At 41.3% G+C, this 14,210-nt stretch overlaps 1 pseudogene; it reads right to left on the bottom strand.

Moving 5' to 3' along the window:
- Positions 1-3,591: 3,591 nt before the first annotated feature.
- On the bottom strand, positions 3,592-11,214 carry LOC123821126 (annotated as a pseudogene).
- Between the last annotated feature and the right edge of the window lie 2,996 nt (positions 11,215-14,210).

Below are 14,210 nucleotides of genomic sequence, written 5' to 3'. Positions count from 1 at the left end.
CCAGAGGTATCTTATACTATCTTCATTGAATCGGGAGGGTTGATGTTTTTATTGGGTGATTTCCACTACTCTGTCCTATAGGTGGCTAATCATTCTTCCATATTAGTTAATCTACCTTTGATTCCTTCTAATGTACTTTTCATGTCAGCCATTGTATTCTTAATCTATGATTAGTTCTTTTTTACATTCTTTCTTTTTTGAAATGCTCTCTGAGTTCCAATATAGTATCTTCAAGTTTTTTGACCAGCCTTATTACCATTTCCTTGAATTCTTTATGAAGCAATTATTTAGCTCCATTTCACTAAGGTTTTTCTCTAGAGTTTTTTCTTTGTTTTTTTTTTTTTTTCATTTAGGGGTATTCTTCTTTATTCCCATTTTGTTTGACTTTCTGTTTTGTTTCTATGAGTTGGATAGAATAACCTTCTCTCCCCATCTTGAAAGAGTGATTTCTGAGTAGAGCATGTATTGAATAATTTTGGCAGGCTGGTTGTAGTAGGGGCAGATGCCTGGCCTGAAGCAGTGGGTTCCAGGGGAAGTAGCCTCCTGTGTGATTACTTCCTTGCCTTTCTAATTTGGGCGGGCTTGCCTGCTGCTCCATGCACTCTTGGCATGTTCTGTTGCTTTAACTGTATGTGAAAAGAGGTAAGTCTGATTGGGGTTACTTTTTGAGCTTTCCTCTCAAGGACCCACCAGCTCTGCCCTCTCTCCCACTGGTGCAGCCCTGCTTGCACACACTTCAGGCTTTGCTATTTCCAATCTCTTTCAGGGAAATACAGCTCCTTACATGCTCAGCCTCACCACTCTTGCTCTACAGGCAGCCCTGTGTGTATGCCCTGCTGCTTAAATTATCCCTAGTAAGAACAGGGTCTGGTGTGGCTGCTTTTGCACCGGCCAAACTCAACCCCTTGTGCAGGTGAGGAAGCATTGTATGTACTGCAAAGCTTACTTTGGTAGTTCTGAATTCTCTCTGGGCACGAGTGTGTCCACAGCAGCACTCTACTCCCTCCTCTAGGAGCAGCCAAGCACATGTGCACTACAAAGTCCCTACAACTCTGCATTTTCCCCTGGCAGGGAAGCTCCAGTGTTTCATTATCTCTGCACTTTCTCTGTACCAGGCAGTCCTAAGTGTAGGAACCTCAGAGTTTTGTCAGCTTCCCACTCTTTCCTAGAGGGAGAGCCTCATATGAGCACACAGTAGCACCCACTATCTCCACACCTTCTCTGGACAAAGTAGTCCTGCAGACAGGTACTACTACAGGCAGAATTATGTTGGCACCACACTCTCTTCACGTCAAGGAACAGACTAGTGCGAGTGTGAAACAGCATCCTGGGGCAGCTGTTGGATCAATCTCTAGGTGAAAGGGCCCTTTGTGTGCATACTATGGTACTCTCCTGTTTCTGCTGGGTCTACCTCCAGTAGGGGTGCCTGGGAATGTGCTACATACTCTGCATATTGGACAGAGAGCTTTGATGGAGCTCCTACTTGTTCTCCAGGTTCAGAGAAATATAAACTATGGTGCTTACCTGTCTCTTTTGTCCTGGTCCCTCAGCTCTTGGAAAACTCTCACAGTTCCTCAATATTCTCTGTGTAGTTATTCTCTCCTGCTTGTTGAGCAGTGGTAGTTTAATTGGCTTACATTTGTTTTTCAGGAGGATTTGCTCCAAATATTGGTGTGCATTCAATGTGTTCAGTGTGAGCTCAGTGTCCACCTACTCCACTATCTTTCCAAAACTCTCCTCAGTAAATATTTTTAAAGATTCCTTATCAAGCTTGGGAAGAAAGGTACTTATAAAATGACATATTATTCTTGCATGCAACAAAGAAAAATTCCTAAAATCTTTTTTGTAGTCAATAAAGAAAACTTTCACTGAAGAAAACTGCACAATAAGCCCCAGTTTACAAAAGAAAGTGCATGTCTTAAAACATCATGTTTTCATCTGTGGCTTTTTACCAAAGGTCTCGAGATTTATAACCAAGGTAGAATGCATGTTTTCTACTGTCATTTCCCCATGGTTTGAAGGTTAAACCCAGGCCTTAGGGAGATGGTTCCCATTCCTGTTGTGAAGGTTGTAATGAGACACATGGAATGAGACATCTGAATCAACTTTAAGAATTTTACTTTAGGTCAGACTGCACAATAATATTCACATAAAAAACAAGATTATTACCACAAGGTTTAGAATACTCTGTCAGCTACTCCTCTTCATTCTTCTCTATACTTTAAAAAAAGATTTTATTTATTTATGTTTAGAGAGGGGAAGGGAGGGAGAAAGAGAGGAAGAGAACAATCAATATGCAGTTGCCTTTCACGCACCCCCCACTGGGCACCTGGCCCAAAACCCAGGTATGTATCCCAGCTGGGAACCAAACAGATGACCCTTTGGTTCGCAGGCTGGCACCCAATCCACTGAGCCACACCAGCCAGAGCTTCACTATACTTTTAATTTTTATTATTATTATTTTTTGTCTCACACTAACATGCACATTTCTTTCACATTACAAAATCTGATTTAGCACCAATGAATATAGAGAACCTGAAAAGTCTATTGCAAACTGAAAAAGATCCCATTTCTTGGGATCTAACATTGAAAAACCATTGCCACAGACAGTTTACCCTCTAAGAAAACTTACTTATGGGGACAAACTACTTTGGGAAGGTAAGTGTAAGAAGTAGTAGGAATAAGTTAAGGGAAATGACCACTACATACTGCAGTTGCTAGATATATTTCCTTCACACAGGGTTTCCATGACAGGGGTGGAGAGAGGCTGCCAGTGATTTTCCTGAGGCTGCCACTGGACCACAGCTGAGTAATCCAGTCACTTCATAGAAAATGAGAACAAAATCCTCCAGAACAATAAGTCAGAATCTCTGGTTAAAATAATGCTCACACAAAGGTATGTAAGTATCCCAAACACTTCCAGGAAAAAAATCTGAGAGAACTTGATGCCAGATTGGAAACAGTATTTTTGAGATTTTAGACAATTTTAGAGGTCAGCATAAGGTATTCAAGGCCCACTCCTGAGGATGCTGTTAAAACAAAACCAAAACAACTACCTTGAGAACATGCATGTTCTAACAGGCCAAACATTTCTTCTGGGTGAGATGATGATTTAAAACTCATGAAACTCAAGAACACAAGAAAACAACAACAGCAAAAACACCCTTGAATATATTCAACAATCAAGGCAAGGCATTTTCTTATATAAAATATTATAATTTTCCCACTAATCCAAAGAATTCCAATAAATAACTTCACAGTGAAGGGCCCCAATGGTCACTGTGAGTGACCACAGGCCCTGGAGCAGCTGTAATGGTGGAGGCACCCAAAGTGCCAACTCATCCACAAGGTGGCTGGCAGTTCTGTCTTTTTCAAATGTGACCCACTGGTGTTTCCAAGCTGCTTTACAGATCAGCCCCACCTGGTAAAGCCTGGTGGGGTGTGAGCCAAAGAGTACAGCCCAAGAAGTGGTCAAAGCCAAGGTTTCCACACCACAGCTCCCCTCTTTTTCCAAAGGACTAGTGCCGCTGAGGCCTGGCTTTAGGCTGCAAGTGCTTCAGTCACATGTGCTCCGTAAATCTTTCACACCTATCATGCAGGGAAGAGCTCAGGAAGGCTCTCTCTTTAGCAATACTTTGCTGTGGGATCCCTATGGGTGTTCTCATGCTGCACGCTCTGGGATGAGATCCTGCATTTAGCCATACATAATTCAAAGTGATCTTCGACTGCTATGAAGAGGTTCTGGAATGCCACAGCTACCCGTTAAGGAACCGCTCCAGTTAAAGTTGCTTGTTCGGCTGCAGGCAGCAGGAAACCCAGGGCTCGCAAGTGCTGCAGTAGCCGTTGTGCAAGCAGCCATCACTGCTTGGCGCTGGGGACTTTGACATTACAGCAGCCATTCACCAACAAATTTTTCCTTTCATAAACGTGTCCCAGTTCGTCAGTGATGAGGTGCTTCCCTTGAATGGATTTCTGGCACTGGTTGCTGGGCCGACTGCTATTACCCAAGTTAAACTGCACTTTCTACCAAATGGGCCAATCGTGGTCTTGCACCAGAGGCGATTCCCGTCTCTCCTTGCCCTCTCCTGCTTGAACGTGCTGGTGTGGAAGTAGATGAGCAAGAGCCCAAAACTAGGGCAAACACCCGCCTCTTCCTCAGGAGCTGGTGCCACACCATGGCTGCGAGGTTCACCACACCCACCCGGATGCGGAGCTTGGAGGAAGGGGCCCAGAATGCTAGAGGCCCAGGGCCCCGGGGGTAGGGGGGGGGGGAGCATGGCCCCTATGCAGCCCACAGCCCCATCCCTATGCTTTTTAAAGCTCTTTAAAACAAAAACAACTAACATTTAAAGTAGATTAAACAGGAAGACTCCCCACTGACCTATTATAAATTGAATAATTTACTGCATTGACACAAAATATTACATTATAAAACAAGGTAAAATATTATAGTGTGTGCGAGCACACATACACACACTTCTATTCTGAGCCTTGTCTGATATTCTCTACTTTTCTAAGAACAAAAGCTTTTCTGAGATTTTGTAAAATTTAATTTAGATGATATGATAAAAATAGTCTGAAATTTACTCTCTTCCATGTCATATCCTTATAAATGATAAAATAGATACAGAAAATTACTGACTGCATGTCTGTGCTTGAAATCATCAAGGGAAAGTGCTTAAAAGTACAGAAACAAACAGAGAGATACTCCAATAGAAAAAAAAAACTAATAAGAAATCATGGCAAAAGCCAAGGTGACAGATGATCTAAGTGTACAGTGCATGGGATGCTACTAATCCTAAGTCAGGTATAAGAATTCTAAACCATAAAATTAGTGTACAGTCAAGGAGTGCCAGATGTCTGAGGAAGGCCACTATCATAAAAAAGAAATAACAAACTGAGCAAATGGAAGGTTTTTAAAAAAGATTTTATTTATTTATTTTCAGAGAGAGGGGAAGGCAAGGAGAGAGGGAGAGAAATTTCAATGTGTGGTTGCTTCTCATGTGCCTCCTACTGGCGACCTGTCCCACAACCCAGGCATATCCCCTGACTGGGAATCAAACCTGTGATCCTTTGGTTCTCATTGAGACTGGAGCTCAATCCACTGAGCTACACCAGCCAGGGCAGAAGGTTTTATTTATGATCAATAGATCAATTAAAATAGGTAAATGTAATATCTTTATTTACCGGTATTTCTTTATGTTTGCTTCAGCAACACAAAGCAAAACAAAACTCAAAAGAGAGGCTGAATAACTGATTGGACACACACACTGAAGTATGAATTAACAACTTGGGGATTAAGTTGAGGGAGTCTTACAGAATGCACACAAAAGAAAAAAAGATGAAAAGGTTAAGATGCATAAAGGTTGGATAAAGATATTCTTAACTTTTATCTGCAAGAATTACAAAGGAAGAGAATAGAGAGAATGGTGAAAGTAATATTTAATCAAAGTTAACAAAAATTTCTAGAAGTGAAGAAAGCTATTAAATTTCAGAATTAGAGAGAGAGAGAGACAGAGAGATTTAAAGATACCAAAGCAGAAAGATAGTTTAACTTCAAAGAACTAAGTATCAAATTTTTGTTTTAAATTTCATCAGCAACACTATACACAAGAAGACAATGAGGCAATATCTTCGATGAAGTGTTGAAAAATAATTGTCATTTTAGAATTTTATACCCAGCTACCATATAATTTAAGTGCATGGGTGAAACAAGGCCATGTTTTGAGCATTCAGAGTATAAATTTACTACCAACATTTCTCTCTGAAAGAACTACTTAAGATGTACTCCTGCAAGAAAAAAATGAAGAAATCCACAGGAAGCAGCAGTATAAAATAAGCAATACTTATCTAAGTCAACAGCCAATCTTCTTGGTTAATATCCCAAAGTTAGTATTAATAGCCCAAAATAACAACTTAGAACTAGAATTCAAGATGATATCAACAGAGGAGTTGAGCAGAAGAGAGACAGCAGAGATAAATGAAAATTTCTTATCCTGTTTGGGAAGAGTCTACACATACTGATTATCTTTAGATTTTGTTATATTTTATGTGTGGATATAAAAATTAAGAGTAAGCCTTAGAAAAATAACAATGGAATGTATAAATTTCAAACTAATAGAGGAAAAAGAATGGAACAAAGAAAATTCAACCAACCCAAATGAAATCAGGAATGGGGGAGAAAAATAAACAAAAAAACTCTATAATAAATGGAAAACACAAAATAAGGTAATAAAGTTAAGCTAAAAAATGAGTGTTCATAATAAATGTACATTAGGGAAAAATTTAAATGAATATAAAATGAGAGCCATATGAAAATGCCATTCAAGGAAAATTAAAATTGCTGATAAACATAAGAAAACATGCTGAATCTCATTAGTTATCAAGGAAATACTAATAATATGGCAAGAAAATGCAATTTTTACTAATTTGATTGGCAGGTATTTTTAATTTTGATAATAGTGTGTATTAATATGGAAATTGGACAAACAGTTCCCCTCATGGTCTATGTACTACTGGGAGTTGGAGAGCAATTTAACATATGTATTAAAACCAAAAATTTGCGTATGTGTACAAGAAAGTACAATCAAGCATATCCTAGCAACATTGCTTGTGATAGTGAGATATTAGAAATAATCTAAATGTTCACTAATGGGAGAATGACTAGGTAAATTATAGCATGTTCATAGTGTGGAATACTTTACAGTTAAAAAGAATAATTTGAAAAAGTAATTTAGTTTCATTTATGATAATATGGATAGACATACAGTGAATATTTTAAAATTTACTGAATAAAAGGTAGAGAATTGGTTTTTACATGTAAAACTACATAAATCAATGCCATATATATGCACATATATATATTATGATAGATTTATGTATGTAAACACCTAAAAAATCTCTGAAATGTTAAACATCAAATTCATAGTTAAGATTGCCTCTGAGAAGATGAAATGAGATGAATTGTAAAGTAAGTGGTGTGTATTGGCTTAGGGGAAGAATTTAGGTGAGCAAGATACAAGAAATTTGCCCTGGCTGGTGTAGCTCCGTGGATTGAGCGCGGGCTGCGAACGAAAGTGTCGCAGGTTCAATTCCCAGCCAGGGTACATGCCTGGGTTGCAGGCCATAACCCCCAGCAACCACACATTGATGTCTCTCTCTCTCTCTCTCTCTCTCTCTCTCTCTCTGCCACCCTTCCCTCTCTAAAAATAAATAAATAAAATATTTTTAAAAAGATACAAGGAATTTAGTCTTAGTAGTAAATTCTGATTTTATATTCAAGGAAATTATTTGTGTATTATTTGTTGAGTGAGTCTGATTAAGAATTAATGTTTTCTCTGTGAATGTGCTTACCTTTGCATAGATGGCATATTTGCTAATCTAAACTGGCTGGACATTCAGGGAATGGACCGCGTGGGCACAGACAGTTTACCAATCATTGCTTAAGAGAATGTATGACCTCTCCCTCCTTTCCACCACATAGTATTCACCAGGTGCCAGAACCTTAAGGTGTGAAAAGGGCCTGCCATACTGGGCTGTGAACTAATGATAGTGGTATCCTTCCCTGAAAAAGCAGGTTTTTAGCACCTTGTTAAATAAAGATGTGTGTATGTCTGCTGGGAAGTTGTCCTTTATGTAAGGAGACTAGAAAAATTATGCTTCAGGTAATGTTCAGGGACACAATGAACCCTACAGCTTCTAGTCTGTTGAAGGCCTTCTATGACCTCCCTTGAGCGCTTCACTTTCTGAGATCTTATGTGTAAAATCAAGAAAAGGAGTATCCTTTCTCACTTTGGCAACCCTGAGAAACTTATACATACCTCTGCAGGGTGTTTCCCCTGCTTTCAGTTCTCTTTATGGTCTGGCAAATGGACTTTATTTAGTTTCCCCTTAGTCAATGATACAAATATGTGTTAGTGATGATTTGTATGTTTTCTCCCATGTCTCAGAGGCACAGTCTCAGCAACAAGTAAAATACTCCTGGAGAAGTTTGCTCCCTCTTGAGGAATCCCCTCAGATCTGCATAGTAACTGGGAAATCATTTCACAGGACGAATTATACAATCTGTTTGTAAAGTTTGGCTGATTTTGCAGTATGTCCACTGTGCTCATGTCTAGCATATGGAGACCATGAAGTTCCTGCCACAGAAATAGGACTTAATACTTCTCTCTTGAGTTGAAGGACCTAATTACTTGCTCTCACTTGAGAGTGCTGTATGTTTCTTCTCGTGTGGGATCCAAGTATATGTCACCTTGCCAACCCAATAGTGAGACAGATGTGGTATTATGTTAGTATTGATGCTGCCACCAGAAAGATTCTCCCTTCTTCTACCATTATCCCTAAACTAAACTCCTTTGTCTATAAAGTTCAACCAAACTAAGCAAATGCAACTGGGGTTTTGGGTATGTGTTTTCAGTCCTCTGTCTAACTGAAGCTCCATAATTGATAAGCAAGGCTTTGAGCATGTCTTTGCTAGAGCATTCCTTCCTTAATATGGAGTAGCTGAATTTAAAAAGTCTATCAAAAATCTATTCTTGTGGCACAATAAAGGAACACCACTGCAACTGCTCTTGACAACAAGGAATAATGGACGGTAGTCCGGCTGAAGTAATATTACAAAACCATAGGGCTCTAGATGTGTTAGCCACCCAACTAGATGGTATATTTAGGAAAGAGATGTTGCTTCTATGTCAACAAATCAGTTACAGTGATAAAAACAGCTTGGATTCTGAAACAGTACATTAAAATCTTAGAATTGACAAAATACTATCCTACAAATTGGGATTGGGCAGAATTATTTAGCTGACTGGTTACAGGAATAAATACCTGGCTTTATTCTATATCACAGGCTTTAATCATATTGGTTTTTGTGATTATACATAATTATGTGTCTTACCAGGTGAATTGAACGACTACCAGCCACAATACAAATAGTGCTAGATCACTGAGACCATCTGTACAAAAAAAATTTTGATCTGAGAACTATGCGACTTAGCTCTGCTTTCGATGCTCAGGAACCTTCTTCCTCTCCTACATGGGATATGACATTCCAGAAATGAGACTTTCTGGCAATGGAGGAACAATGTTGCTTTTTTAGTGGTGCTTCCTAGTTATTAAACATTGATGCTAAGGAAAAATCTCAGTCAAAAGGAAGAAATACTTTTTAAAAATAGCAAAATGGAGGTACCATTGTTGAATGAGCAATCTAAAATGGAGCTGAGGGGCCCCTAGGAAGCTGAGCTAACACACCACCTCCATGTGAAACTAAACTTTTGAATTGAGCTAAAGCACAAATGGCTACATATTTTTTTCCTTTTGAAAGATTTTATTATTTTCAGAGAGAGGGGAAGGGAGGGAGAAAGAGAAGGAATCATCTATGTGTGTTTGCACACCTGCAACTGGGGAACCAGCTGGCAACCCAGGTATGTACCCCAACTGGGAAAGGAACCAGCAACCTTTTGGTTAACAGGCTGGCATTCAATCCACTAAGCCATACCAGCCAGGGCCAAAAGGCTTCATCTTGATACAAGTCCTGGGACTGACTCTGCATCACTGAACTGTATATTCAAAGAAGTACAATTTTCACCCAGCAATAGACATAAGCAATTAACCTTGTATAGCACAGGGAAGGTCCAGCTATAGTGTAAAATAGTGGCTATTCGTGTGGTTCCTGGCTCTGATTCTTTATTGATTTTCTAACCCTGAGTGAGTTACTTATACTAGTGTTCTCAACTATAACCCAGGGATAATAGTACCTACCTTATGAAGTCATTGTGAGAATTAAATTAATTAATATGTATTAAAGTATTTGGTAAACACTGAGCACTTCATAAATACTATATTAAAGGGGTTAGCTATTAAGGGGGGACGAATATATAAATAAATTACAATGCAGTGTAACACTTCATGATTAATATTTTTACAAATGTATAAAAATAATTGAGGGGGCACTTAAACTATACTTGGGACAATCAGGGAAGACTTCACTGAGGTGACAGAGGCTGAAACAAAAAAAAGTCCAAGAGCTGGATAAATAAAGGGCATAGGACAAGTGGTAAGATCTAGGTTTTTAAAGAAATTTTATTTGTCAATTATAGTTGACATACAGTGTTGCATTAGTTTCAGGTATACAACATAGTGATGAGACATTTATATACTTTATGAAGTGACCACGACTATAAGCCTAGTATCCACCTTTACTGTACATAGTGTCAGGCTGGGCAGGGTAGGACAAGTGGGAATCTAGTTACAATTAGCATTTTGGACTACAAATATGGCCACCATTTGGACTACAAGTAATATGGCAACTGAACTCTGACCCAGAAGAGGTGACTGACATCAGACCAGGAGCCACCAATGCTAAGTTGCTTCTTTGTTCACCAAGAACCAATCCTTGGCTCCCGCGCGAAGTCCAGCCATATAAAACTCCCAGCCTTTCCCTTCTCCCGCGCGGTGTTTTCTTAGCCCCTTCTCCGGGCAGGGAAAACGTCGCCCAGGAGCACAAACTTCCAAAATAAAGCTCATCTGCCTATTTCCATGGCTAATTGGCTGTTTATTTCCTCAGCGGGGTCTAAGAAAACCTTACATTTGGTGCCGAAACCCGGGAGGAGTCATTGTCTCCTGGAGACTGCTCCTCTCCCGGCTCCCCGAGGAGGCCTTATGGCTACCCCACCAGTCTGAGCACCGAATCTGGGTAAGTGCCGCCGTCCCTCAACTTCCTGGTCCCGGGATTTCCGTCCGGGTTTTCCTGTCCTCCGGAGGCACTGGCCTCCTTCCGAAAATCGTGGTGCCACGTCAGGAAAACTCTCCGGGGAACACTGGTTCTCCTCTAGGGTTCAAAGATCTTGCGGGAGACGTCCTCAGATCTTCTGAACTCATCTGTCCGTTTTGGTTGGTGGTTTGAATTGTGGGACGCCAATTCTCAGCCACTAACCTCCGTCCTTGGGACCAGGAACGGGAGGGCAGGGGCCCAAACCAGACCCTAAGTCACCTCTAGGATCTGGCCTTAAACAGAAATAACTGATTTTTCTGTCTGATACGGCCTGGCCGTTATATCCATTCAGTAATTGCAAAACCTGACCCCCCTGAAGGCACTTTCAATTTTGTTACCCTTACTGACTTGAATAGTTTTTGCAGACGAACTGGAAAATAGTCTAAGGTCCCCACATTCAGAGCTTCAGAACTTTGTGCTCCCGTCCGGGCTTGTGCACCCATTGTTCCACGGCACAAGTCCATCTGCATTCTCTCTCTCTCTCCTAATGACTCCGGAGCTCTCTACCTTCTCTTTCTGCCTCTCGAGAAAATCTTGTTTCCTTCCTCATTCTCCCCCTCCCTCTGAGGGCCTTTCTCTCCGCTCCTTTCCCCCCTCCCTACCAGCCCCCGCCAGCCCGTAGCCTTTGTCCGGCAGAGGCCTATGCCGGGGAAAAATGCCTGAGGCTGTGCCAGAGAACTTAACCCTTTGTCTCCAGACGTTTGGAACACAGTGAGTACGATCACCTTCTGAATTAAGGAAATGCTGTGCTGTGGCGGTGGGAAATTTCAAAGTGCTAAGCCTATGCTCAGAAGTAAAAGCAGTAAGATCTGAAATGAGTGCCCCGGTTCTGCCCGGGCTCCGAAGAAAACAGGCAGCCCCCCCCCCACCCCTTCCCCCAGCCCAAATCTTTTAAGTGTCCCTGCGTAAGTGGGGGCCTTGTTGGGGTGTCTGAGGTCAATCCCTGAAACGTGCAGAGGCCTCAGGAAATTCCAATCACAGTAATTAAACTCCGGCTGGTCACCCAGCACTCCAAGCCCCCCTGCCTGTATTAGACAGTTAGGGGAGACACTGAAACATGTAAAAAGTTAGGGATAACCAAAGGAATAACAGCTTTTAAAAGCCCTGCACATAAGCAACACAATCTAATCTACTGCTTGGATTCCTTAGCCTCTTCTGCCTCCAAACCTCACCAGGAAAAGTCGGTTTCGTTCATTAGCTTGTTGTAAGCTTGCAGCAGCTCTTTCTCCCCAGGAAACTTCTAACAACTCAATTTGCATCCGAATACCCCTTGCAAAAACTAAGGGGGGTAAGCAGTGTTATGTCTGCTGGGCAAATGTCTTGCTTTCTTTCAAAAAATCGCCGCACCCCAAGGGCACTGGTCAAGCATTTAAAAGCCACAAGGGTGCTCACAGCAACAACAACAAAACACTAGGTTTCCCGCCAACTGCAAGCAAATGTCCCCGCAGCTAAAGGCACACTGTAAAAGCATACATGGTCTCATCCCTGCAGTACATTCCCCAATTAGGTGTAGTCTTTCAAAAAAAAAAAAAAAAAGCAAGATTTTAGCTTGTAGTAAAAGTTCTGCCCTTTCCAGGCTCTGTTCTCCTAACTAGGTATTTTTTTGTTTAAATTTGCCTCAAGTATTTTCTCTTTTCTCTGACTACATTTGCATCTCTGGCTACTCTCATGCCTGTCTGCTTTACCAAGTAATTGCTGTGTTTATTTTCTAGCCAGACAGCCATCTAATCTGTAAAACCATGCCTTTAATCCATATTGCGTGCACAGCAGGAGGTGATGATATTTCTTATCTGCCTAACCCAAGCCTTGCATTCAATTTCAGCTTTATATTAGGCTTGGCCCTACTATGCCCACATTGCCTAAAAACAAGGATACAAAAAAATAAAATCTCATTCCATCCTTAACTGTAAAACTCAGAAAAAAAACTGACGAATTAAGTCTTTGGAGCATTGTAAACTTCTAAACCTGAAAGCTGCTATAGGTCCTCAAAACAATAAAGTAATTAACTGGCCACTCAAAACAGCCGTGTACCTGCCTCTCCAGTGCTGTGAAGAAGGTAACATTTTAAACTGAGGCGTTTTTTTTCCAGCTGTGCCTGAGTCCTAAGCCTCATATCTCTGCGGGTTTTTTTTTTTTGTTTTTTTTTCTTCCAGCCTCTGTCCTCAGCAGAGCAGGGGGCGGGGCACCGCAGCACCCAGAGTTTTTGTAATGCTGGCAAACAGCAGCTTATGGTAGTTTTTTTCCTCCTTTAAATAGGGCCGTACTCTGGTACACATGTCTTTCTCAATAGCTAACCAGCAGCAGTACAAGAAAAACCTACAAAACTTTTCTAAAAATCCCTCATAACTCATCAGTAACTTCCATATTTTAACCCTTGCCTTTAATATGGCCTACAAAAACCTGTACATAGTTCTAATTTAAAAACAAAACCCTGCACTCTTTCGCAACAGACTGCTAAAGGCCTTTCAAAAAAAAAACGCTAATATAAATCCATCGTCTCCAGACAGGTATTAATACGTCAATCCTTTATAACTCAGTCAGCCCCAGGCATTTAAAAAAAAAACAAAACTAAAAGGCAAAAGACAGTCCTCAAACCCCCATCCGAGATCTGGTAAACATGGCATTTAAAGTTTTTAACTACTGGGACCAAAATGCTAAGGCTGCTCGCCGAGCGTGCCTGCAACGGAAGGTAGCCCTGCAGACCCAGGCTATAGTAGTAACCCTGAGGTCAGCTGAAAACCCAGGACAGCAGCCCAGGGGCCAAGTCAAAGTCCGGGCCACCGAAAGAAACGCTGCCAGGAGCCTGTTTCAAATGTGGTCAACCGCCCACCAAACTGCTTCAACCGCTGGCAGCTCGGCAGTTAAAGAGATGCCTGTCCCCTTAAAGGCTCGTTCCCGGCGCCTCTACTTGGGGCACCAGCCAGCCAAGGTGAGGACTCCTCTCCGGCCTTAAAGCTCCTTGGCTTCATGGGCAACTGACATGGGCCAGACTCAAACACACTCATCACCCTCGTCAAGCCCAGGGTAATGCTGCAAACAGTAAGTCTATCGCATTCCCAGTGGACACGGGAGCTACCTATTCAGCCTTGCCACCACATTCTGGTCCCCTTACTCCTTCCCAGATCTCGGTCATGGAGGTTGTCGAAACTCCAACACGCCCCCTATCACTTGTCAGTTTAAAAAGCCAAGTCTTTGAAGCATTCTTTTCTGATTATTCCACAATGCCCTATACCACTGCTGGGAAAAAACCTCTTAGCCAGACTGGAAACTATTTTAAAGTTACAGGAAGCCTCTAATAAGGTCCTTATAATTATGCTAGCTTGTAAAGACAAAAGGAAAATAATATCCCAAAGCAGATTTTACAAAAAATAAATCCCTTAGTTTAAAACCCTGGAGTTCCTGGCCAGGCCAGCATTGTCCAACCAGTCCAAATCTGCCT

This window comes from Phyllostomus hastatus, unplaced genomic scaffold (assembly GCF_019186645.2).
Source record: "Phyllostomus hastatus isolate PE091 unplaced genomic scaffold, TTU_PhHast_1.1 phas_contig_38, whole genome shotgun sequence".
In the NCBI taxonomy this organism is placed as follows: Eukaryota; Metazoa; Chordata; class Mammalia; order Chiroptera; family Phyllostomidae; genus Phyllostomus; species Phyllostomus hastatus.
Note: the sequence above shows the minus strand (reverse complement) of the source record. Positions and strands in the feature narration are given on the sequence as shown.